At 38.0% G+C, this 27,765-nt stretch overlaps 1 protein-coding gene and 1 long non-coding RNA gene across 9 annotated transcripts in view; both read right to left on the bottom strand.

Moving 5' to 3' along the window:
* NFIA (nuclear factor I A) overlaps nt 1-27,765 on the bottom strand; it is a 465,394-nt gene that overhangs the window by 187,766 nt on the left and 249,863 nt on the right. The gene's annotated exons all lie outside the window — the stretch shown is intronic.
* On the bottom strand, nt 339-27,748 carry LOC117664304 (uncharacterized). 2 transcript variants are annotated; one of them, XR_015733119.1, is made up of 3 exons: nt 2,551-27,748; nt 2,365-2,436; nt 339-2,162 (listed from the first exon to the last, which is right to left on the bottom strand). It is a non-coding gene; the product is annotated as an uncharacterized LOC117664304 (long non-coding RNA). The 2 variants fall into 2 exon arrangements; XR_004590989.2 differs by having other exon boundaries at nt 2,717-27,748.

Here is a 27,765-nt window from a genome sequence, read left to right as displayed (position 1 = left end):
TACGGGTATAGGATGTCTACCTTCCCTTAAACTGTCAGAACAGAGTGAGACAAGTATCTGAAGAAACACCAGGTCTTCAATGTCTTGCAAAAAATAACTTGGTCAAAGCCATTTAAAATTCCAGTGGGAGAGTGTTCCGTAGGTCAGGCACTGCCACTTATAAGTCACAATTTCAGAGTCCAACAAGATGGCATTGTTTAATAGAAAGGACCTGGAACATGTCATCTCTAATCTCTGTAGGACAAGCAGAAACAATGAGGGAAAGGCAAACTTGAAAATAGCCTGGCCCTATAGACAGGTGAAATAGTCCCGACAAATAGCACATCTAGTTGAATTAATTCTATTTTTTTGTAAGTTTATGTTAACAGAATCTTGCAAATCTGAAAATACATTTGTCCACTGTCCACAGCCAATGAAACTAGGGGTAGTGTCTCCTGAGACTTTATCATGCCCACATACCTGCTGAATGGTAAACCTGTCTCTTATATGGCTACTGGCCTGGTTATGACTCTTCACCATCTTTCAAGGTCACTCCCACTATTACACACTGTGCCATGGAGAGCTTTGGGTGATGGCCATCACCTCAAATTGCACCTGATAGCCTACTGGGAACCAGTACAGCTCACAGAGCAGTGGTGTTACATGGATATAGCCCACATCACCACACTATGGACCAGTTGCAGCTTTCAAGTGCTATAGAGTGCTATAGAGTACATTGTTGTGAACATCATGTGTAGTGAGGCGTAAGTGTAAATGCAAACATTTAGGCTCTTTTGACCATACCATATGCTTCATGAACAGAAGCCGAGATAATTATTACATGGTTCGAAGTTAAATACATAACCTTTCTACAAATCTAAATTTTTGTCATTTATCTGACAAAATGAAATAAGAAAACATTGACTATGTCTGGTGTAAAAGTGTGAATACCTGTTCAATCAATACTATGTAACAGCCTGTTTGGAGGAAATAATAACTTCTAAATATTTCCTGTCACAGCTAAATATCTTTTTATTCATGTTTTTAAATCTTTCCCTACTCCTCCTTGCAGAACTTTTCTTCTTAAGAAACATCCATAAGTGTCCTTCGATAATACTGTATGGCTGAGATCTTAATACAGCCCATCAATAACAATCAAATCTAAGGACCATGAAAGACATTTTACTTCTAATTTGCAAGGAATTGCATATAGACAGTAAATATGTATTTTACTTTTTGTTTAATTTTACATTACATAGGTTCCTATTCAATTCAGCATACAAATTGAGCAGGAATGCCTGAATTTTTGCATGCAAATGTAGACTATATTAGACCAAAATATATATGGCTCTTACACCTGTCAATTCCCTAAAGGTATCTCACACTTCTACTGTATTAGCTGTATTAGAGGTGTCACAAAAGGCTAAGACCATTTTCAATTATTAAAAGTGTGTAAATCACACTTTTCAGTAGTTATGACAATATTGTGAGGAAAAAGAATTTTTGCTCAGCCCTCAGTGTTTCATTGCCACATTTTTTATGTTGTTGTTTTCCTAACATGGAATATGACTGCCTGTTAAGTGCTATCAGTCTTCCTCATCCTTCCGTTGTCTCATATAATACACACTTGGTTTATTATATCAAGTAGTGAAGAGAGACATAGCATTGATCTACCAAAGTCTTTAGGCCCTCAATATCTTTCGTCTCATTTGGATGTTTCTGTGATTACTCCTACTAAAACATGTTAGAGGAGCATATGTTCAAATCTAAATGCCCTATTCCACTCCCCAAAGCTGTAGTGAATAACTGGAAAGAAAGAAACAGCTAACTCTCATGTCAATCGAGGTAAAATATAGTTTTTATTGAACAATATTGGTTAAGCTGGAAAATCCTGACAGCCTTATACAAGGAGGCGCAGGTCTAAAACCACCTGTATGATAGACAGAAAGACAACAGCTGCAGCACTTCTTATTGTTCAATGTTCAATAAGTTGCCCATCCTGTATAACGGTCTGTTATTCAAGCACAGGACTTCTGAAAGGAGAAAGTGTGAAGCAGCCTCAAAAGAGAATTATTCCGCTGCTTGTTTTCTGCTTCAGGTTTGTCCACAAAGCTTCCTCATATGCGCTTTATACTAGAGTAGTGAACATCTTTGCCTCTTAAATTTGCTGCTTGCCAGGTTACCTGCAGAGAAAGGATACATATGAAGTAGCAATGACCAATGGATGCAGTAGATCTTGCATTTAGATGTGATTGGAAACAGGTGGATGAGAAGGTCAAATAAGTTCTCATTATTTGATGTGATTTCTTCTTTGGTCCTGTCCCTTTAATTTGTGTTTGGTGGCTTTTCTATAGGTAACAGATGAGGTAGTCAGGTAGTACTCACCTATCTATGTTGAGAGATACAATGGATTTCTGATGGCAATGACTTTTTTTTTCTGCTTTGTGCTTCAGATTTCTGCAAAGAAAATAAATTCATAAGTAACTAACAGTTGTAAAAGTCTAGACTGTCCTGATGCTCACCCATACACATCCCTATAAATCCCAGTGCCCTCATAAACAGTTTACTTACATTTGGAGCTTGGGGGCCATTAGGACCCTTCATTCTGTACAAGACACTTGATCTATATCCCGTTTGTAAAACTTGTTATTTTAGTAGGTTTAACTAGTATTCTCTCTTCCCATTATTACCCTAAGGCAGTTTTTCCTCCTTGACATTCCCCCAATCACTGGCTTACCTCTGTGGGAAACTTTATCAATGCAGCCCCAGTTGCAGGATTGAAGTTGAAATTCCAGTTCTGTCCTTTTATCGAGATCCTGAGGCAGAGTATCTCTAAGAGTTCTGAGAAATCAAGTATTAAAATTATGCCCCCCCCCCGAAACCTTGACAGTTTCAGTCAAATACTTCACCAAATGTTCTCAACTTCATCAAATAAATGTTCCCATTTATGAATGCCAAGTTCTGTAGGAGACTATTCCAACCTTGTCCCCTGATGTATGAGATTTATGTCTACTAGTTAGGTTGATTACGCTGCTATTTGAATTGTGTGATTGCACATTAGACCTATCCTATATTCTAATTATGATGGTAAAGGGCAAACATGTCTGGGTTTACCCATTGATTCAATAAAATTATGCTGTCCTGGAGGTGGGGATAATTTCTGAGCAAAATAGTAACCAGTAGTACTAAAGTCAGTTATGTCAGCACCACAGTAGTGTAGCACATATAGATCCTGGTGAGATATAGTAATGTCACATTCTTCTGCTAGTCTATAAAACTTACTGTTGACTGTTTCACTCTCTAGCAGATCTAACTTAAGGACAGTTAACTGCTATGTCAATAATATAAGAACATGTGTGCTTAGCCTTACTGCCTTTTTTTCACTGACTACTTTGATTTTAAGAATTTAAAACTTATTTTTAACACTAAAATTAAGATTTTGAGTTTCTGGCCTCTTAAATAAAAAAAAAGTGTGTTGTTTTAAATGTTTTCCATATAATTTAGAACTCTGGATCGGAAAGCATTGGGTTAACCTGAATAATACAGTGCAAGTTTGGGAGGGGAAAAAAAAACTCACTGAAGTAATTTTAATCCATTCTTTCTCCCTGCCTCCCTCTCTCCAGCCCTTCTGTTTTATGTTGAAACTGTATGATTGTATTCATTCAATACTTTACAGTTCTATTTCCTTCCTTCTTCTGAAATAACATTTTTAAAGTGCCATTTTGAGCTTCTGTTATATTAAAAAAAAAAAGAAAAGGAAAGAAAGAAAGCAGCACTGGTGTTCAGTTCTTGTGAGCCTTTGCTCATTTTGAGTCCTGTTCCTATTACACAATAATGTGTTATTTTGTTGAATTCTGGCATCTATCTCACTCGTCTGGTCAAGTGCCAAAAATTTAGAGTGTGTCAGTCCACCAGTTCCTCTGCAGAGAAGCTCTCTTCTCGCCCAGCGAGTGTTCTGTGCTTTTGGATTGAGGCCAGGAGGGGAAATCCATTTTCCATAAAGAATGCACACAGCTCAAGTGCTTGAAGATTTTTTTTAACCTACTAAAATAACTTTGTGGACAAATGCCAGCTTGCAAGACACGTTCGGCAAAGAACATTTGGCATCAAAAACAAGGTAAAGTAATCTATCGAGGTAACAAAGTTTTAGAAACAAGGAAATGACTGTAAGTGCATTCGTGGCATGTCACATGATTTGGCACAGACTGTACGATTGGCCGGTACTGAAGTAAATACAGCCGCCATGTAAGGAGTCTGAAAGCTTCGCCCTTTGCTGAATTCTTAAAATGGCGGACTTGCTGTGCTCCATGAGAAGCAAAATGAGAGCCAGTCTCAAATTTTTTTCTCCCCCTCTTTCTGCCTCTCTGAAGTTTTTATAAACCTTACAGATTTGAGTAGAAACAGATTTCTCACAACTTGCTCTGCTTCTCAGTTTCACAGTTCAGCATACACTCAGGCTCTGTCAAAAGCTTGACAGCGTTCCAGGGAAAATATTAACTGTAAACTTTCCAACAGGAATTAAAGCAACAGAGCTCAGATCAGGATGCTCCTCTTTTAGAAATACATCTAAGCCTGATGTTTAAACAAATTTGCAAAGTTTATGTTACAAGATACACAGCTGACACTGAAATAGATGCAAATGGGGTTCCATTTCACGTCATGAATGCCATTAAAAAAAAAAAAAGACACACATCCTTTACGGTCAAAGAGTCCAACTGCTCTCTCCCTTTCTTGCAGGCCTGATCAGTTGAACACTGCGTCCTCTGATGAATAAATATTTGCCTCTGGCTAAAGTTCAAGCAACCCAGTGTGGCTGCCAGACACAACACAAAACCAACTTCCAAGGAAAAGTGTTTACTGCAGCACTGGCCGAAGAAGCCAATGCCAACAAACCATCAAACCGGATTGGCCCACGCCTGCAAAGGCTTATCATAAAGGACCTGGCCAGATGCCACCAGTGTGTCCCCACCCCTTTTATTAATAGCTGATTTATCTAACACAGCTTTTCCGTGCTTAATATGTTTATAGTTAGGGCCAATTCATTTACACCTCTTGTCAGTTCGGGAAGGTAGGATGAGTCACATTAGAACAGCTGTCCCATATTTTTACTTTCAGTATGGATTTGGAGCTTGATCCTCTGTTTATAGAAGAAGGTACAGTCAGAGTTAGACATAATTTCTCTGCAAACGAACATCATCAACTTAAAGGAAGAGAATTAAGAAGGATAACAAGGCCCAGTACATTTTCACACAATGAGTTGTCTGACCTTTCCATTTTTAAGTACAAGTCTCTTTAACAAATAGACATTTCTCTTTCCTTCTTAAATTGAGGGAGAAATGACAGTACCCTCATGGCACAATGTTAAATTATGTACTAGCTAAGTAAGAATAGCCCTTGCAGCTGAGTGTCTCAATTTGAAGGAATATTTTTGTTAAAAAAATTCTAAATTTCTAAAGAGTCTCCAATTCAATACAAATCTTAGCTAACTTCAGAGGGAAAATCCATATCTAGTTGCAGTCAGTGGGGACATCTAGATCAGGGGTGTGGAACAATGGCCCTTTTAAGATTTGTGGACTCCAACTTCCAGAATTCCTGAGCCAGCATGCTGGCTCAGGAATTCTGGGAGTTGAAGTCCACAAGTCATAAAAGGGTCATTGTTCAACACTTCTGATCTAGATGAATAAAAATGAAAAAAGTAGACAAAGAGTCGCCCAAATAGCAAGATGGGCGATATATATAAATTTAATTAATAAATAATGCTTTCAGACTTGCAAGTTAAAGTAACTTCTGCTAACATAACTTTACAATAAAGGCAATGCTAGTACTCCTGGTGTGCATCTTCTATGGATTACCTTGAAGGATTAAAATTAACATCATGTCAAGGAAACTCTGGTCTGCTGAGACACCATTTGACTCTCCCTCAAATCTTTCCATTTAACCGGTCAGCGCTGCAATCCCAAACAATTAGACACATGACTAACTGAAATACCTTTTGCATACAGTTGTATATTTATTTATTTATTTATTTATTTATTTATTTATTTATTGGTTCGATTTATATGCCGCCCTTCTCTAGACACTCAGGGTGGCTTACAATGCGTTAAGCAATAGCCTTCATACTTTTGTATATACCTGCTTAGTAGGGCTTTCGGTCCCCCCTAAGCGGTGTTCTTTTTTATACAAAGTCAGCTTATTGCCCCCACAATCCGGGTCCTCATTTTACCTACCTCGAAAAGATGGAAGGCTGAGTCAACCTTGAGCCTGGTGAGATTTGAACTTGCAGTAATTGCAGGCAGCTGGTGCTACTTAACAGCATTTTAGTCTGCTGCACCACCAAGGCTATTTGTGGTGTTGTAAAGGATATACACTATTGTAAAGTGCTAAATATTCCAGAAAATTTAAACCGAGTCTCTGGTTTTTCCCACTGCATTTTAATATGTTACCCACATGTTTCTATAATGTTTCTTTGGCTGGAGAGTCAATGCAAACAATTATCCTCTTATTTAGATAATCAACATTTTATCCTAATTTAGAAGTTAGATTGTTTGCTGCTGTCTCACTAGTCAGCATTTTATATGGATTGCTCCCCCCCCCGCCATTGTTGTTATTGCTGTTTTTGACTTTTGGTTTCTAAATATATTTTCAGATGTTGGATTAAATAGTTTTCATTTCAGTTATAAACTGCTTTGGAGCCCTTGGAACTGGAAGGCTGCTAAAGAATCTATAAATTAAATCAATAATCAAATGTTGTAGATAAATTTTAAAAAACTATCCCAATAAATTAGAGACAACAACCAGAAATAGCATTAAAGGCAACGATCACAAAAGTGAAGGAAAAGGTGGTTGCAACAGAAGAAATAAGAAATAGAAAAAAGAGCACTCTCGGAGGAAAAATGAGGATATATAATTATTATTTAGTAAGTAGGTATTTGGAAAATTATAATAAATATAATGGAAATTATAGAAATGATTGATTCAGAGCTGGTTTATCAGTAGAGAGTTTTTCTGTGCCTTCTTTCATTTAAATTTCCTTAAAATTAAGGCCACTCTCAGGTGTGTGCTATATACTTTGTTTTAAAAATAACATATTTGCATGGAATTGAAAACTTCAGAGGGGAAAAAGTAGTTCCAAGATGAATAAAGGCAAACCCAAGAGATTTCGTTTATCCCACAGAACCCTCTTCTTTTAAAGAATTTACACTTCCTATTAGCGTCACATTCCTCTCAAAACAGATTTATTTTCATATTTTCAAGATAACTGTAAACTCTAAGAGATAAGAAAATAAACCATTATAAAAACAGCAGATCTCAGTAAAGTTGAATGAGTTTAAATGCAAAACCTTTCCTATTAGAAAACTCACATCCAATCTGGAAAAATATTTCTATATGTCAACATTCATTGTGGTCTACCACGAGGGGCGGGGTGAGTGGGTTAAAGCCCAAATCTGTTTCTGTCTGAAATTCATTAAATTAATTTAACCTACTTTTAAAACTTAATTGCTTTGTCATATAACAATGGACAGAATGAAAATTTTGAAATAATTATAACCCTTCAATTCATAATTAAATGATTTAAATAAAATGTACATAGATTCCACACTAATACTTTAATATGTCAACATGAATTAACTTGTATCAAACCAGACCAATACAGAATTTTCACTATCAGGTTAATGAAATCAAGTTGTTAGCTTTATATTATAATTTATCTATTTCTTTACAGTCTTTATATATCACAGTATTTCCAATAAAATTCCCAACAGTTTACATTTTAATTTAAATTTAATTAAAAATAACAAATTAAACAAAACGCACCCTGACACACAATCCAATGGTAGCAATTACATCTTAAATATTCCCTGGAACTCTACCAATTCTAAAGCCTCTTAAACAGTGTCAAGCTGGAGGCCTGTCCAATGTTTGGGGGAAGTCTGTCCCAAAGAGAAAGGGCTGCAAATGAGGAACAGTGCCTCCAGACTCCCCATCAATATTTTGAATGGAGAGAAAACTTAACGGTTCACTCTTTATAAGCCTTCAGAAAAAGGGGCTTTTATTTGAAGACCACAATCCTGCAAAAAACCTGAAAACCATGAAAGAAGTTATAGGTTAAAGACTTTATTGGTTAAAACTAGCATTTTTTGAAACCTACTGGAAGTCACTGCAACACTCAAACTATGGCAACTTAGTAATAATGCTGTGGGTTGCAGCAGGTGGGTTGAGCCATTTTGTATGAATTGCAGGTTACTAGCACTTTTTGTGGCCAGCCTAATGGAACATGCATTGAAGAAATCTAAGCCCCCCTACTTCAAGTCGGATTGCAATTAATAGAATAATCTGAGCAATGATTTGTTCAATTACAGATTTCATCTGCAAATTCAGCAGTAGCTATGAGTCTAAAAGAAATCCAAAGTTGAGGATCCAATCCTTCAGGAGTGGTGCCACTCATTCCAGAATCAAGAGTTGACCAAAATACAGGCAGTTTTTCCACAAACAGGACCTCCATCTGCAAAGGTTTATCCACCACTTTGCCTGAGATGGAATTGAATAACTGGGAATTGAGGGTACTGACAGCTCATCCTGAATTGATTGATGACCCTTCTGAGGGGGTTCATATAGTTGTAAAAATGACAATACAGTAGGTGATGCTCTGTGGTACTTCCCAAGTCAACTTCTTAACTCTTAATTTGCATAGCTGCAGAGTCAAATTCAGTAGTACAGAAAATGTTCTGGTATTTAATCTCATTTTCTACTTGGCTTTTATGACATAGTTTTTAATATCGCTACTTAGCTGGTCCAATCTTTCCCCAAATCATAAATGTATGTAATGTTACTTATGTCAGTCTACTTTAAATCTAGGTATCCCACCACTAATATTACCGAGACGAAGCCAAACTGAAACATGTGACAAAGAATAATAATAATAAAAATGTCCCGTTCCACTGAGAACAAGATACAATTAATTCTGGAAGATCCTTCCTTCTGTTAGTCTGTTGTCAGAAAGGTCAACATGATTAGCGCTTGTATACTCACTACTAGTAATCAAAACAAAACATATGTAAAACCACAATAGAGACCAAGTATACACAGTGAGAAAATAACCTAGTTACATCAACATGGGCAAATAAAAATCTGCCTTTTAATTGTGTATTAGATCTATATTTGAAACATTAATAGAAAATAGTAATGCTCAAATATATATAATAAGCAAATTATGACAGTATACAAACTAATTTAAGTCATAGGTCATTCAAATGAAAGGAGAATCTCAGCAATTTTAAAATCAGCAATATTTTCTTCAGTGGAATACAGTACTAAAGATTGTACTCTTAAATTAAGTCTAATTCCATATAAAATAGTCTATATTTTGCCATATTATAGACTTTTCTTAATTTTGTTCCTTAATATTGCTGCTTTATTCTTACAAAAGATCTGATCAGTACCTGATCAGATTTAATTCTTCTATGTCATGATTAAAATATAGTTCTCTGTACCCGAATATTCTATCCTTATAGGAGATGAAGGAATAAAAAAATTTCTTTAAAGCCGAGGGATTATAAAAATCATATTCTGGTCTTGATCATCTGCTGAAATCCAATAGATTATTGGACTCTTTCTATTACCTATGGAAGACACTGCAGGTGACATACATGGAACGAATTTTGAACTGCCATAAATACATTAATGAGAAGTAATTCACAAATCCTGTAGATTAGTAGGGAAATGGAAAGTTATTTAGCAATAGCACTTTTTGAATTAATTCCACTAATTTATCAATGAAGAGTCTGAAACATGCATGTGTAAAGTACACATCGAGTTTTTAAACAGTATTAATTTCCCCATTTTCGGGTATAACGTGATGCAAGAAAAAATGTGTATCTAAAATTGTGTTTCATATTGCTGGGCTTGGGCAAGTCTTTGTATGTGCAGGAATGCCTTGTGGGCTTATCAATGCCCGCACCCACAAGACTGTATGGATTGGGGCTTTTATGTGTCTTAATTACTGAATCAGCATATGTACTGAACGGATACAAAACGCTATACTCCATAAAATCCTGCAACATGTGCACCTAAAGGGCATTTTAAAATGTTCAAACAATAATCAAATAAAACTAACAGCGTCCAATTGTGCTTTCTTTCGTTGTACATTAATGTCAATATAGTCTGAAGTAATCAAAATGCCAGAAATATAAATATTCCCTTTAATGCCACTGAATCCATCATTTTACTAGGAAAAGGCTTAGCTATGTTATTTGCAATTCCCCCACTGCACAACAATGTACATTACTGTCTGTAAGCTCTAATTTGGCATAGCGCATCATTAATGACCTGAATGGTGGCTGTTTCACACATACATATTTAATTACAACAGCTGAACAAATTACATATTTATGCTTTATAAAGGGGATTGCCAGTCTAATTCATTTGCTATGCATGCAGGTACAGGGCTCCATCTGCAGCAGCATCTGCACAACAAGAGCTAACAATTATCCATTGTACAGTGAGTGTATCTGGTGAAACCTGTAAGAGATGCAATCGCATTAACCACTTCACTACATACGTGCCATTATTTTTCTCAATGGCCCTAAATATTTTAAATAATGGATTATTAACCATAATGATTCCTTGCATGTCTTTCGGCACGTTCCCAAAGCACTTTACAAACAACAATAAAGAAAACCTTGGGAAAAGCCCTTTGGAGGTACAAACCCAATGCAGACTAGCTTTATGGCTGAGGAAGCAGGACAGAAGTTAAGTGAAACTAAGGTAGCATGACAAGGAAAAGAGTAAGAAAACAAAGCCACACATTCCCTTTTTCAAACTCTTTCATAGTTGCTCCAGGTAGCTCTATTCGTCCATTGTTGGTGGGGAGGCAAGGAAGTCCTATCATCTTAAAAACTAAGAATTTGAGAATGGCTTTGTGTTCTTCTTTCTGAGTGGAACACTTACCCATGAGTTAGCAATACTTCTGCTGAAACAATTGCATTGCTGGTGAGTAAAAGAAATACCCTAAAAACTTAAAGACCTACATCTTCACACAATGACTGCCCCGTTTTATAGACCTGGATGATCAGAACAATCACCCAAGAAGAACTCTAAGGTTTATGCCAAGAACCACAGAGCCTCATTCTGTATTTACTCGCAAATAATCCTTATCAGGAGTGATGCCTGAGCCCAGAATCGCTCACTCTCCTGTGGTCTGGCCACTATTATATGATTTAGACCAGGAGTGTCTAACTGGAGACCCATGGGCCGAATGGACAAGCCATGGCTATCTCAACTCCTTGAATGGGAAAAATGTCGCAAAAGTCATGTGACGGCAACATGACGCCGCGAGTTTGACACCCGTGATTTAGAGGGTAGTTAAAATCCCTCATCCTTCAATCCTTGCCAGAGGAATGAATAATCCCATTTTGGTTTTGTCTTCCTTCATTTGAATGCATAAGTTTCATTATTGTATTTTAACCACTTTATTGTGAACCTCTTTGAGATCAACTATATCTAAAGGATATAGAAATATAATAAACATATTAAATAAATATAATAGCACAAATATGATAGGACAAATAAATTGCTCTACAAAGTTATTATGGATCCAAAAGGAAAGATTGCATTTGCTAGGTGCAACTGGGGCTGTTTGTACCTCCTAAAATGCAGCTGAGCTCATGCTACTATTGACATGGGGAAGACCAATTTGTTTTGCTAATGAGAGAGAGGAGAATTAAAGGAGTTAAGAGGCAAAATGACTATCTAAACCACAGAGGTTTGTCCCTTATATGCCTCACAGCCCAAACACATAAAGGATAAACAATTTAGAACCACCCGCTCTAATGATTCTCTATGGACCCTAACCATAGTGCTGGTGAGTATATGCAGCACAGTATTCCTGGTCTGAATATTTTGCTAATCAAACATTGTCACTTTTGGCTGTAAAATAATCAGTTAACACAAGCTAAAATTTGCAATCCTAGATATAAGTCCCAATGAAATTAGTATAATTTGGTTTCTGAATAGATATTTTAAGAAATGTGTTGTAGGTTGGGAACGGGGAGTTCTAACCAAGAAGTTATACAGTATGAGGTTTAATTCAAAAAAGGAATCATTCATAGTGCAAAACACAGTTCAAACCTACACTACTTAAGGTTTTGCTTTTTCAGGATCATATATGCTTTCAAGTTAAGATGTTCAAATGGAATTGTATTCTTCTATTTTTTTAGACTATATTGAGGAAATATGCTGACTCCTAAACAGTTTAGAGAGGACTGTAAAGCACTGTGAAGCGGTATATAAATGTAAATGCTATTGCGAAACCCACCACTGCTGTAAAGGGAGTATTTGACTCAGTCCATCTCCAGAATTCCTTAAGCTTTATTTAAACCTTATAGCCCCTTGAAAATCGGCTTCATTTTATGAATTTCTTCATGAACTCCATTTTCTCTTGTTTCCCTTCCAGCAAAAGGAAACAATCTTATTATTTGTTTGCAAGTTGGAGAATGCAAGCAGAAGAAGGCACCTGATATAACACTGTATAACATTCAAATGAGTAAGTATCTTATGAGGTAAAAGAATACAGGTAGGCCAAACACTTGTGCATTAGAGAAAACCCTAACAAGATTCATCAAGTGTCTAAAAATGCCACTCCTCTTCATGAACTTTCACACTTCCCTTTTTTCCTCTGCACTAAGTGAATTATCTCTAATCAACCACCCAGAAAGGCCTGTTGAAAATTCCAAATCCTTCAGTAAAATGCTCACTGTTGTAGCCCACTACACAAAATATCAAAGAACAACCACCAAACTAATTAGGGGACTAGAGAAATGGATTAAATGATTAACACTTCAAAGAGCTAAACATTTACAGCTTGATTATGCAACAACATCAAAGATGGCTCTAAATATTTAATAGTATAAACATCAGGAAGAGTAATACAAGATGATAAAGCTAAGAACCAAGTTATTAAATTAAGAAAGAAAAAAATCATTCAGGAGATTAAGAAAACTGTCCTTGCAACACGATAGAATGGCCTGCAAAAGAATCTCACAAGGGAAATGGTAAAAAGGTAAACCTGGACAAAATGTACTGTAGGAACTTCAAGAGAAAAACATATTGACTTATTGGATTTCTAACATCTATTATTTTTACGGTTCTATAAGAATGTTGAAGAACTTTCACATACCACATTTCATATATTCAATGTGCAGTATAAACATTGTATTATAGAATGCAACACAGTAAGAAAATTGGCGGTAAATAATAAATTAAGACACTTTCCATTATAAATTAATCTTAAAAAATAAATAGGTTCAAATAAGAGGTTTTTTTTCCTCCAGGGTGCAGCTGTTTGTATTCATCCAATATAACATGCTAGAATACACATGTTTTCATTAAGTTACAGTGAATTTCTTAGTATCATTCATCCTTTTTCTGGGGGCCATTCAGAGCTTAAACATTGTTCCTGAGAACCCAATGATATTAACAAGATGGCAGGCGCTAAAATGGTGGATGCTACATGAGACCTTGCCCTTTATATGTGCATTGACACATGGTATACATGCAAACTCACTTTTTCGGTGCCGTGGCAACTTTGAAAGGGCACTAAATGAACTGTTGTAAATTGAGAATTACCTGTATACTTGAATAAAACCAATTTCACCAATAACTAAAACACAAAAAATTAGAGGAAAGATTTTAAGACAGTGCCCCACTAAAACAACTTTTTTAAAAAAATCCTCTGATTTTTCTAATCAGAAGAGCAGTTTTTGCATTTTCTTATACAGCAGATAAGATTTGCAAATATCCAATTATATACTCTAGAATACGCTGAAATTCATTTTATTTATAGAAATGATTTTATCCATAGAATATCTTTCCTCTTTTTTCCTAGTCGTATTCACTGAAATTGCTCAAGATATTTGCATAACAAAAACAACAAGCAGGAAGACAATTTAAAGGACTCAGGTGTTCTAAATTTTACTTTTAAAGTGTGCACCTATTTATTGCATAAATAAGCCCAAAGACACACAAGCTGGAATACAGGTTTGTGAGAGGAAACATATGTACCAGGGGTGAAATACTCCCAGTTTGGACCGGATCGCCTGATCCAATAGCGATGGAGGTGGGTGGTTCAGAGAACCGGTATCAAAAATCCCTGCCTCCCCATGCCCAGCTGAGCCGCACAATCATCAGAGGCTTTTTCTTTTAATTTTTAAAAGCATTTTTTCTACAACATCTTTGGCTGAAAAAATGCTTTTAAAAGTAAAAAAAAAAAAGTCTCTGATGATCGTGCGGCTCAGCTGGGATCGTCAAAGGGATCGTCAGCTGATGATCCCAGTTGAGTTGCCTGATCAGCAGAAGCTTTTTTTCCTTTTAAAAGCGTCTGACAATCCAAACTGAGTTGCCTGATCAGCAGAAGTTTTTTTTCTTTTAAATGCCTCTGACGATCCAAGCTGAGTTACCTGATCGGCAGAGGTTTTTTTTCGTTTAAATGCCTCTGACGATCCAAGTTGAGTTGCCTGATTGGCAGAGGCTTTTAAAAGAAAAAAAACCCTCTGCCGATCAGGCAACTCAGCTGGGATCATCAGAGCCTTTTGAAAGCATTTTTTAACAACCTCTTCACCGAAGAGGCTGTAGAAAAAATGGTTTTTTTTAAAAAAAAAAATTGGCCATGCCCACCCAGTCACATTACCCCCACCACCACCAAACCACACCCACAGAACCAGTAGTAACAAATTTTAGATTTCACCACTGATATGTATTATATGTATTTGTACCTACAAACTTTCAGTGACAGAGAAATCTACTTCTAACCATTAGTGTCAGCCAAAGTTGAACTTAGATTTTATCTAGGGTTCTAATGAAACAATGAAACCAGGCTTACTATGCTCTTCCATGGTTCTTCTTGAGCATATCATTTGACCTGAACCCTGTATTTTATTTATTTTTCCATGCAGTTTACTCTGTATTTGTTCATCATTTCCTCTTAATAGCCCTTATTTAGTTTCTTGTTCCTTTTTTGCCCACCACTAGCAATAATATCTTATATCCCCAAAGTCCTAAAAGTTTACTTTAGGAACTTTTATTGATTAACAACTCAGTTGCATTAATATTAAGCAACATTAATTCAATTACATGAATGTTTCACAGATATAGCATGTAGGATGCCAGACTATCAAAGATATCCTTGCGGTTATTAATACTTAAATAAGTGGCTAAAGCTTATTGAGAACTGTATCCTAAATTTCCACTTCAGGATGTCACATAGGATCATGGTATTTATAAATGTGGCAGTCAAAGGTTGAAGAAAGCCTCGAGAGAGCTGCTGTTTCTCTGTTATGGGGCAGCAATTCTATGATGCTGATCACGGGTGAAATGCTACTGGTTTGCCCCGGTTTGCCCGAACCAGTAGTAATAAATGCTACTGCTTCGGGCGAACTGGTAGTAAAAAAAAAATGCTACCGGTTCAGGCGAACTGGTATTTGCAACGATCAGCTGTGCCGCGTGATTTATATTCGTTAGAAAGCAGAATATCCTGCTTTCTAGCGAATCTAAACCACGCGGCACAGCTGTTTCCCCCCTTGCTGTTCTACTTACTTTTGCAGACTTAGAAAAGGCTTTTCAATCCTCCTTTTTCAGTGCTGTGCGGTAGCACCTGTGGTGCGCATACATGTGAAGCATGTATTTGGTGCGCACCGTGCATGTGTGTGTGAAGCGAACTGGTAGCGAAGCAAACCGATAGCAGACTTCAGAGCATTTCACCCCTGATGCTGATGTTATAGCAATCTTTGCAATATCTTTAACTAGAAACAGGTGAGCTATCTAGAAACAGAACAGGGATGAACTGTCCCACTAACTGACTGACATTGCCTCCAAAAACAGATATCCTCTAGTTTTTTTTCTGCTTCTATGCAACAGAGGGAAATTTCTTACTGCTCTCCAAGTGCAAAGATGACACCCATTTTTATACACGATGCTAAACCAAGACTTGTTTAACCACCGTTGAACAAGCCAAACCAAAAATCACACATTTGGCTACAGATAAAACAAGGCCAAACATCGTGGTTAAAACAAAGAACCATACGGCAATAACAAGTCATGTTTTAAAAAATAATGGGTTGCCAAAAATAAAACAAAGATACCATGTTGAAACAGGATTATATGACCAAACCACACTGGATATAAAAATCATGTACAAGCCGCACCACTGAGAACTAGAGGAGAAAAGAGCGGAGCTACAGGAGGAAAATCTTAACCCCTGCCCTTACCTAACATTTGGGAGGTGAATGGTGGAGTTTACAGTCTGAGCTACTAGACATCAGTGTATGTATAAATTCTAAGGGAATTTTATTTATTAGTCTTGGATTTTGTCAAACATTTTAAAAAGGTATATATGCATAAATACAAATACACATGTGAGGGCAACTACTGAAAAATACTTACCTGTGTTTTCCCAAAAATAAGACCCTGTCTTATATTTTTTTGAACCCTGAAATAAGCGCTTGGCCTTATTTTCGGGGAGGTCTTATTATTTTGGGGCACGTGGAGCTCCTCTTGCCGTCTTACCTGATTTCCAGCTCTGCGTTTAAATATTTTCGAGGAGGGCTTATTTTCGGGGGAGGCTTATTTTAGCTCATGCACTCAAAAGCCCAATTGGGCTTATTATCAGGGGATGTCTTATTTTCGGGAAAACAGGGTAGCTAAAAAGTAGTTAGTAGAGCTACTTAAGTTTAACTTTAGCTATTTTAATGATAACCTCATTTACTATACTGACTTTTGATATGTTAAGTCCATAGAAGTGCAATGTATACAAATGGTACAAAATATCTCCATTTTTTAACAATGTGAAACATTGATTATAACTTTAGTGTATAAAAATGTCCTGTTATGAATAAATGTCGTATTATGAAATTGCAGAGAAATATTTTCCCAAACTTATTTATATACTAAGCAATTCTACTTATCAATTTAATGAATTCAGCAAATGATTTTCTAAGCCACTTTTTACAACAGAGACCCTTGAAGGCATTGTATACAACACAATCCTATCAATACTTTAAAAAATTATAGAAAAGTACAAGAAAATATTAAAATGACACACACACACTCACTCACTCTTGCATTGTCTAAATTGTTTTACATAAAAATCTTCATAATCCATATTTTCAGTGTTTAAAATCCTGTTTTAATAAACATGTCAATAGCTCCAAAAGAGAAAGCACTGGGTAGGAGTTTCCTTCAGTATTGGCCCATGTTTCCAATTTATGAATCACAAAAACAAATGATAAGAGATTTCTTTACCCATCAGATTTTTGCCTTTTGGTTTCCGACCTGTTTTGCATCTCAACGTGCATGAAAGTTAACAGTGCAGTATACGGATTACAAATTTCCCTGCTCTCCAGGACTTTACTACATATTATGGGATAGAACATGTGTTAAAGTGAAATCTTCAACTTTATTTGAGTTCATGCACATCTTGAAACATTTATACTACATGCCATGGACAATGGCTATTCTCACAAAATGTGTACCATGAAGGATTCAGTTTGTAACAAAATATCCATTTCACAGAACGGACAATTGGGGAGTGTATTAAACTGGTTGAGTAATGAAATACATGACCGATCTACATCCTGGGTTTTAAATCACAAAGTCACAGAGTTTGTTTCATTCGAATTTACCACAGCTCCTCTTTTTTCTCACACCCCACATTCTAAGCACATAACAGCCTCATCATTCTTTTTTTTTTTAACATCACCTCTAATTTTCTCTCACTAACACTGAAAATCTATCTAACTGGTTTCACCTTTTATTTCCTCCTCTGTATTTCAATAATTTACAGGTACCCCTAAATGCCCCATTGCTCTTGGTAGATTTCTTGAGTACCCATTTTCCTGTTTTCTTCCTCCTTTCACCTCGTTAGCCTAGAAATACCTTTCAACTTCCCTTTCTCTCTTCATCAGGACATTTCCAGAATCTTCTATTTCTATTGGAATGTACGGCTGCATGTCCAAAACTCATAGTTTATTCCTTCCTTCCTTCCTTCCTTTAAGTTTTAGGTTAAATCCTTCTGACTAACAGACTCACTTCCAGCTTCCCACAATCTTTACTTTCTAATTAGTTTTGGGCTCTATGTGAAATCTAAAAGCAGGATGTTGGCTTTCAGCTCTTCATTCTCAGCCAGCTATTATTGATGTTGTTCTTATTATTAAACTCCAGGTATCAACTGAGACCAGATGTGTATAAATGTAGGTATCTGTGGGTAGCACATTCTCTATTGCTTTTGGTTTGCGCAAGAAAAAGCAAGAAATAAGCCAGATGGGGCAGAAAAATACACTTTTGTTTGCTTCATTTGGATAATCCAGTTGGTTCTCAGAATGTCTATTTTCATGAGCATAAATAACAGTTTTCAGACTGGAAACTAAGAAGAATTTTATATGAAATACATATCAAATTCAGTTTGGGCACTTTCAATATTTGATTAATATTGAATAAACTTTATTTTTTTTATTTGGACATATTATATGTTGGATATGGCGACGATTGTTCATTTTACTTAATATATTTTGAAATGTGCGCAGTAATAACTTGTATTGAATAGAATAAGAATTTCTGTTGTTTCAGAGCAACTATTTATGGTTGATTCTACTTATATTCTACTTTAGATGGGATCTACCTCATCTGCCTTTTGTACTCTTTAGAGTATCCTAAACAGAAAATAATAGTACTTTTCCTCCAGTTAGGATCTTTGGAACAAGTCTTGCATATAGATACAAATAAAATTGAAAATTAATGAAATCTGCCTTTGTATAAAATTCTAAATATTTGAAAACATTGCAATATTTAACGAATAGCAATGACACTTTTTCCACTGAACTACAACCATTACAAATTTTGATTAGGTAAAAAAAAGATTTTGGTAGCGCCTTTACTCTTGCTCACATCTGAATGCTTCATTTCTCTACCCTACACTAAACAATATGATAACTGAGGCCTTGTTTTTTAAATAAATGGACAGCTCCCCATCAGCTAAGCAGCCATGCAAAACCAAACTGCTGATAAGTGACTTTAAAGGAAAGATTCTCCACTACCAGCCACAATTAACATCTGTTTTAATGAACCGAAAAAATACAAAACAAAGGAGATATTGCTGTAGCAGATGCTTCCAACCCTCTTTGTATACTGTTTGTATACTGCCAGGAATAAAATTGTTAAACCAATGTTCTTCCAATTTACCTAAAAAATACTTTGTGCCTGAGGTACCTTTGCTCTGGACAATGGCTACTAAGATAGCTTCTTACAGAAAATAAGCAGAATTTTTTTTCTTAATACTTTGGGTTGAGAGTAGTGAAGGAAAGAAATTATATTTCTAAGTAAAGCCTAGCCTGCAGGTTTTGCCATTGTTTGTTATCTCTTTGCTACAGAGTAAGCCTTTGTTAAAACATGCTAAATTCAAACACTCAGAAAGATTTATACCATTTGAACTTGCAATATACTTGATCACACTGCATTGTAGGTATAGAATGTGGCACTGTATACAAACATATTCTAAGGACAAGGAGAAGAAATTTACAAATAAAACAGTGCAATAGCCTTATTGTAAATCTTAAAACACCTAGATTGTTTATTGGCAAATACTGTACAAGACATGTCTGGTTTGAACTAATTTTGAAGATCAGGTGGGAAAATCCTATATCTGTTACATTGTGCTCTTAGACTCCCAGATGTGAGATAATTCTAATAAGTAACAATAAATAGCCAATCCTATTCTCACAAAAGTGCCAAAATCTGGGCTATAAATTGAGTAGTGTCTCCGTTATTTTGTTTCTCTGATTCAATTATTTATTTGCACAGTGTTTATTAATTAATGAGAATCTTCCTTTATTGAAATTAGATATTTTTCAGCCATTTTGTAATAAAACAACCATATATCAACAAATTGTAAAGCTTAAGTGTTTTAAAACAAGTTGAATCAACAGAAAAAGATTACAATCTATGGTATAGTTTCAGTTAAAAAGTGGGACTTAGGTACAATGTATCATGCTGTGAAGTTATATTCTAATAAATTGAAATCTTATATAATATACAGTGGGGCAAAAAAGTATTTAGTCAGCCACCAATTGTGCAAGTTCTCCCACTTAAAAAGATGAGAGAGGCCTGTAATTGTCATCATAGGTAGACCTCAACTATGAGAGACAAAATGAGAAAACAAATCCAGACAGTCACATTGTCTGATTTGGAAAGAATTTATTTGCAAATTATGGTGGAAAATAAGTATTTGGTCAATATCAAAAGTTCATCTCAATACTTTGTTATATATCCTTTGTTGGCAATGACAGAGGTCAAATGTTTTCTGTAAGTCTTCACAAGGTTGTCACACACTATTGCTGGTATGTTGGCCCATTCCTCCATGCAGATTTCCTCTAGAGCAGTGATATTTTGGGGCTGTCTCTGGGCAACACAGACTTTCAACTCCCTCCAAAGGTTTTGTATGGGGTTGAGATCTGGAGACTGGCTAGGCCACTCCAGGACCTTGAAATGCTTCTTATGAAGCCACTCCTTTGTTGCCCGGGCGGTGTGTTTGGGATCATTGTCATGCTGAAAGACCCAGCCACGTTTCATCTTCAATGCCCTTGCTGATGGAAGGAGGTTTGCACTCAAAATCTCACGATACATGGCCCCATTCATTCTTTCCTGTACACGGATCAGTCGTCCTGGTCCCTTTGCAGAGAAACAGCCCCAAAGCATGATGTTGCCAACCCCATGCTTCACAGTAGGTATGGTGTTCTTTAGATGCAACTCAGCATTCTCTCTCCTCCAAACACAACGAGTTGTGTTTCTACCAAACAGTTCTACTTTGGTTTCATCTGACCATATGATATGGATTCTCCCAATCCTCTTCTGAATCATCCAAATGCTCTCTAGTAAACTTCAGACGGGCCCAGACATGTACTGCCTTAAGCAGGGGGACACGTCTGGCACTGCAGGATCTGAGTCCCTGGCGGTGTAGTGTGTTACTGATGGTAGCCTTTGTTACGTTGGTCCCAGCTCTCTGCAGGTCATTCACTAGGTCCCCCATGTGGTTCTGGGATTTTTGCTCACCGTTCTTGTGATCATTTTGACCCCACGGGGTGAGATCTTGCGTGGAACCCCAGATCGAGGGAGATTATCAGTGGTCTTGTATGTCTTCCATTTTCTAATTATTGCTCCCACAGTTGATTTCTTCACACCAAGCTGCTTGCCTATTGCAGATTCAGTCTTTCCAGCCTGGTGCAGGTCTACAATTTTGTTTCTGGTGTCCTTCGACAGCTCTTTGGTCTTTACCATAGTGGAGTTTGGAGTGTGACTGTTTGAGGTTGTGGACAGGTGTCTTTTATACTGATAACAAGTTCAAACAGGTGCCATTAATACAGGTAATGAGAGGAGGACAGAGGAGCCTCTTAAAGAAGTTACAGGTCTGTGAGAGCCAGAAATCTTGCTTGTTTGTAGGTGACCAAATACTTATTTTCCATCATAATTTGCAAATAAATTCTTTCCAAATCAGACAATGTGATTGTCTGGATTTGTTTTCTCATTTTGTCTCTCATAGTTGAGGTCTACCTATGATGACAATTACAGGCCTCTCTCATCTTTTTAAGTGGGAGAACTTGCACAATTGGTGGCTGACTAAATATTTTTTTTGCCCCACTGTATACAGGAAAAATGAATATTGCAGAAATGATTTCTACTTCTAGGAATATATTTTTGGATTGCTTCAAAACAACACAGCTCTCTTTTTCAATCTGTAAACGCCCTTAGGAAACATTTTTTCTAATTAATTTTGAAATTTTTTAAAAAATTCCTTATAGCAGGGGTCCCCAACCCCAGTCTGTGATCCATCACTGGTCCATGGCATGCCAGCAACTGGGCCACACAAATATGCAAAGTCCTATCCATGGGATGCAGGCAACATCTGGGCGAGATCATCCGTGGCTTTGGGGTGAGATACCACCAGTACGCTGATGACACCCAGCTGTACATCTCCACCCCAGGCCACCCCAACGATGCCCTTGAAGTGATGTCCCAGTGCCTGGAGGCTGTGCGGATCTGGATGGGGAGGAACAGGCTCAGGCTCAACCCTTCCAAGACTGAGTGGCTGTGGCTCCCGGCATCCCGATATAGTCAGTTGACTCCATCACTGACTATTGGGGGCGAGTCGTTGGCCCCCACAGAGAGGGCTCGCAATCTGGGAGTCCTCCTGGATAGGCAGCTGTCCTTGGAGGAACATCTGACGGCTGTAACCAGGGGGACCTTTTGTCAGGTTCGCCTGATCCGCCAGTTGCGGCCCTTTCTTGATCGGGATTCCCTGTGCACAGTCACTCATGCCCTCGTCACCTCTCGCCTTGACTACTGCAACGCTCTCTACATGGGGCTCCCCTTGAGGAGCACCCGGAGGCTCCAACTGGTCCAGAATGCAGCAGCGCGGGTAGTGACGGGAGCAGCCTGGCGCTCCCATGTAACACCACTCCTGCGCGAGCTGCACTGGCTCCCAGTGGTCTTCCGGGTGCGCTTCAAGGTGTTGGTTATCACCTTTAAAGCGCTCCATGGCATAGGGCCTAGCTATCTTCGAGACCGCTTGCTGCCACCGACGATCTCCCATCAACCCGTGCGCTCCCACAGAGAGGGCCTCCTCGGGGTGCCATCAGCCAAACAGTGCAGGCTGGTGACCCCCAGGGGGAGGGCCTTCTCTGTGGGGGCACCTACCCTCTAGAATCAATTGCCTCCCGAGATAAGGAGAATCCAAGACCTCGGTGCCTTCCACCGTGCCCTTAAAACCTTCCTTTTCCAGCAAGCCGGGCTGGCCTAATTTTTTAAAGTGTTTTTAAGTGTTTTGTTTATTGTTTTTAATTAATGGGGCCAAATTTATATATGTATATTTTAACTGTATTTTAATATTTGTATTTGATGTTTTTACTTGGCTGTTCACCGCCCTGAGTCCTCAGGGAGAAGGGCGGTATACAAATTCAAAATAAAATAAAATAAAAAATAAATAAAACATGCCAAACCACATCCCTTTCGGTCTGCAGAGAAACCTTTCTCTATGGAACCAATCCCTGATTCCTAAAAAATTGGGGGCCACTGCCTTATAGTAAGAATGGATAATAAAGATTATAAAAATATTCATTAAATGTTCTTTTGACTAAATAGATTTTTACACTTCAGAATTGATTGCTAAAGGCGATTGCTAAATGAGGACCACTCTCCAGTCCCAATCTAGTATCTTCACAACAGTAGTGCAACTATAGCAATAGCAATAGCTCTTAAACTTCTATACTGCCTCATAGTGCTTTTACAGTCCTCTCTAAGCAGTTTACAGAATCAGCATATTGCCTCCAACAATCTGTATCCTCATTTTACCCACCTCGGATGGATGGAAGGCTGAGTCAACCTTGAGCCGGTGAGATTCGATCTGCTGAACAGCAGCTACCAGTCAGCTGAAGTAGCTTGCACTACTGCACTCTAACGACTGCGCCACCTCAGCTCAACTATGATTTGATTGCTTTTTGAAAAATGCAAAGTTAAACTCTAAGAAAAAAAAAACACCTGTATAGTTACCACTACAAAACCTTTTAATCAAGTAGTGCAGAAACTAAAGAAATTTGTTTTCTATATTTGCTTATTATCTATTCTGACTCAATTTATTTAAGAATGTGAATGTAGGTAAATTGTTCTATCTAAATTTCATAGATAGAAATATTGTCTCTTTCCAACTGCACAGGAAAAGGTCGGTACCACGCACCTAAGGTCACAAAGGAAGACATGTTTCCTTCTCTCCTTATGTCTGGCAAGCCTACCCTGAGGAGACATCATCCATTTCCTCTCTCCAGTAATGTTGTATGATAAATATGCTTTCATAAAAGGCTGGGAAAGCCAGGCTAAAAATCTGTCTTTTTAAGGAATTAATTTTTCAGTTAGAAAAGGTTGACTCAGCCTTCCATCCTTCCGAGGTAGATAAAATGAGGACCCGGATTGCGGGGGCAATAAACTGACTTTGTATAAAAAAGAACACCGCTTGGGTGGGGGCAAAGCCCTACTAAACAGGTATATACAAAAGTATGAAGGCTATTGCTTAACGCATTGTAAGCCGCCCTGAGTCTCCAAGAAGGGCAGCATAGAAATCGAACCAATAAATAAATAAATAAATAAATAAATAAATAAATAAATAAATAAATAAAGACTAATAAAGGAATTCAGGTACATAATAATGTCTCTATTAGCATCTAGCACTGCTTCCTTCTATGTTTCCTATCCAAGATTGGTCTTGCTTTTCACAGAAGCCAACTTTTTAGTTCTCTGCATCTTGGTTATAAGTGACTATGTTCCTTATTCAATACTACTTCCAGGTCTGATTTATGTTCCATTTTAAGGTTCAGGCTTAGCAATGAGTTAGAAGTTCACAATTGTCTGTGGTAGTTAACTCTGATAAGCAGTATTTGTTCTCAGATTAGTTTAGCTTTACTGCAATTTAAAGGACTAAATTTGAATAAAACACAAAGTCTGCTATGCTAATAGACTGGTTTGTGTGGTGCTCAATATTTTTTAGAGTATGGTTTATTGCTTGGTTATGTATGAACCAGGGATGTGATGGCTCAGTGGCTAAGATGCTGAGCTTGTCGATCGAAAGGTCGGCAGTTCAGCGGTTCGAATCCCTAATGCTGCGTAACGGGGTGAGTTCCTGTTACTTGTCCCAGCTTCTGCCAACCTAGCAGTTCGAAAGCACGTAAAAAATGCAAATAGAAAAATAGAGACCACCTTTGGTGGTAAGGTAACAGCGTTCCGTGCGCCTTTGGCATTTAGTCATGCCAGCCACATGACCACGGAGATGTCTTCGGACAGTGCTGGCTCTTCAGCTTTGAAACAGAGATGAGCACCGCCCCCTAGAGTCAGGAATGACTAGCACATGTGTGCGACGGGAATCTTTATCTTTCTATTTGAACCAAGTCAAATGTGGTTTATTTACCAGATTGTCATTAGTCAAATCAAGGGTTATGCAATGTATAATTGCAGTGCTTATTTGTGTGGCACCAAGATTCTGGAATATCCTTCCTTTTAGGTTATTTCTTCTTTTGTGTATGTGTTAGACCAGGAGTGTTAAACTTGATTTCATTGAGGCTCGTATCAGGGTTGTGTTTGATCTTGGGGGGCCGGGAAGGCATGGCCATGGTGGGTTTGATCAGCTCGACGTCACTCTTGTCGAGGGCACCTGTGGTGGCCCGAGCGATCTGCCAGAGAAAATGGGTTCCCAAGCTCTGTTTTCATTTGCGACAGCCTCCTGCAGCCCTCTGTGGCTACCTGCGGCCCTCCCAAGCTCCGTTTTTGCTGGCTGAGGCACTGCAGGTCAGTCTTTTGCTGTTTCCACGGCAGCCCTGCACGCCGGATCCGGCCCCCAGGCCTTAGTTTGACACCCCTTGGGCCAGATCCGGCCCCCAGGCCTTGAGTTTGATACCCCTGTGTTAGACAGTCTTTATGCTGCAAAATACTGTGTAATTTGAGTATAATTTTATTGGGTGTCCATATAATGCTCCATATAATTTATGGAGCATTAAAATAATGCTCCATAAATAAATAAATATACAAAGGTCTTTGTTTCTATATAGAGAATAATGGAATCATGGAACTGTTCTAAATAGAACCAAAACTTTTTTTAAAAAAAAATAAAAGTATTAAAGTGTTAAAAAAAAAGAGCCCAAGTACAATTATTTTTTGTGCTGCAGGAGATTAAAGATAGAGTGTTGCCCATTTAACTCAACAGAAATTTCAGGAAAGTGACAGCATGCGATTCTGTGTGTATATAATAGTTCCATATGTCATCAAAGAAGATGATACAGATGCAGGACAGATGAGTTGTGCAAATTAATACAGCTGAAGCCACTTGGATGAAAATTAGATACCTGAAATCAGAGCTTACCCTTCAATTGACAAAAAGTACAGTTCTGCTTTTAATGGAGGCTTGATATAAAGAAAATGGATAATGGGTTAACAGCTAAATATGAAGATAAATTAACAAAATAGTATTACAATCGTCCCTCTTATAGAAAAATATGATGAGCCTCTAATGCTTATAAATGCAATCAGAGCTGCAGCTTTGCTGCTTATTTCTACTAAACCTCCCTTCAAGCTGGTTTTCCTAATGAATATATTGATTTTAAACCTATCTGTGTTCTCAGAGACAATACAGACGAACTTAATTATAATCAATAAAATTTACAGACAGTGATGCAACCCAGCAGAAATGTTCTTCTCCAGTACAGCCAGCATATTGTTCCACATGTGTTTTTTCCTAGTGCACTAGTTCTATAACCTTAATAAATATTTTATAGTATATAGTGAATAACCAAGTATCAAGATGGCAAATTTTAATGGCTGAGAAATAATAGCCTGAAAGAATTTACTAAAGAAAATACATCTGCTCACACTAAGTGATTTTTTGCCTTTTTACAGTTAAACCTGAGCATCTACAAAGCCTATACAATAATAGCAAAGGGACTGTTTTAGAAGTGGGTTTCAGCAGGTTCTGACCAGTTCTGGAGAATCGGTAGCGTAAATTTTGAGTAGTTCGGAGAACTGGTAAATGCCACCTCTGACTGGCCCCGCCCACTTCTATTCTCTGCCTCCCAGCTGATCAGGAAGAAATGGGGATTTTGCAGTAACCTTCCCCTGGAGTGGGGCGGGAATGGAGATTTTACAATATCCTTCCCCTGCCACACCCACCAAGCCATACCCATCAAGCCACGGCCATAGAACTGGTAGTAAAAAATTTTTGATGGGCATGGATAATTTGGATTTTGAGACCAAATCACAGGCTTTCTTTTACCAGAAAATAAATTGATGAAGTTGCTCCTCAGCATCCAAATTAGCTTCCTAGGACATTCTCTGCCACCTCAGCTTACCTCTGTTTCTTGGAGGGAAGGTAAGCACTCTTTCAAATGAATCATAGGGTTATAACTCTTATCATTTTTTATTTTATAAAATGCCTACTGGCTTTGAGAGATGCTTACTAATAAACTTTTGGAGATTGCAATTTTGTAATTCGCCAGGTTCGCCTGATTCGCCAGTTGCAGCCCTTTCTGGACCGGGACGCCTTGCGCATGGTCACTCACGCCCTTGTCACCTCCCGGCTGGACTATTGTAATGCTCTCTACATGGGGCTCCCCTTGAAGAGCACTCGGAGGCTCCAACTGGTCCAGAATGCGGCCGCGCGGGTGGATATGGGCGTAACTCGTTGTGCCCATGTGACACCCCTCCTGCGCGAGCTGCACTGGCTCCCAGTGGTCTTCCGGGTGCGATTCAAGGTGCTGGTTACCACCTTTAAAGCGCTCCATGGCATAGGACCCGGGTACCTTCGAGACCGACTCCTGCCACCAATAGCCTCCCACCGGCCAGTTCGCTCCCACAGAGAGGGTCTTCTCAGGGTGCCATTGGCCAAGTTATGTCGGCTGGCGACACTCAGGGGGAGGGCCTTCTCTGTAGGAGGCCCAGCCCTGTGGAATGAATTGCCCCCAGAAATACATAAGATCTCCGACCTCCGGGTATTTCGCTGTGCACTGAAGACCCTGTTGTTCCGCTAGACCGGGCTATCGACATGATAATTTTAAATTGGGGTATTTTAAATTTCTGGGGTTTTAAATGGAGCCAAATTTATTTAATAAATAAATTTTAAATTGATGTTTGTCTTGCGTTTTTAAATAGGCTGTACACCGCCCTGAGTCCTTCGGGAGAAGGGCGGTATAGAAATAAAATTATTATTATTATTAT

This window comes from Pantherophis guttatus, chromosome 3, assembly GCF_059756535.1.
Source record: "Pantherophis guttatus breed Tessera chromosome 3, ASM5975653v1, whole genome shotgun sequence".
In the NCBI taxonomy this organism is placed as follows: Eukaryota; Metazoa; Chordata; class Lepidosauria; order Squamata; family Colubridae; genus Pantherophis; species Pantherophis guttatus.
This window is presented reverse-complemented; position numbering and strand designations above follow the sequence as displayed.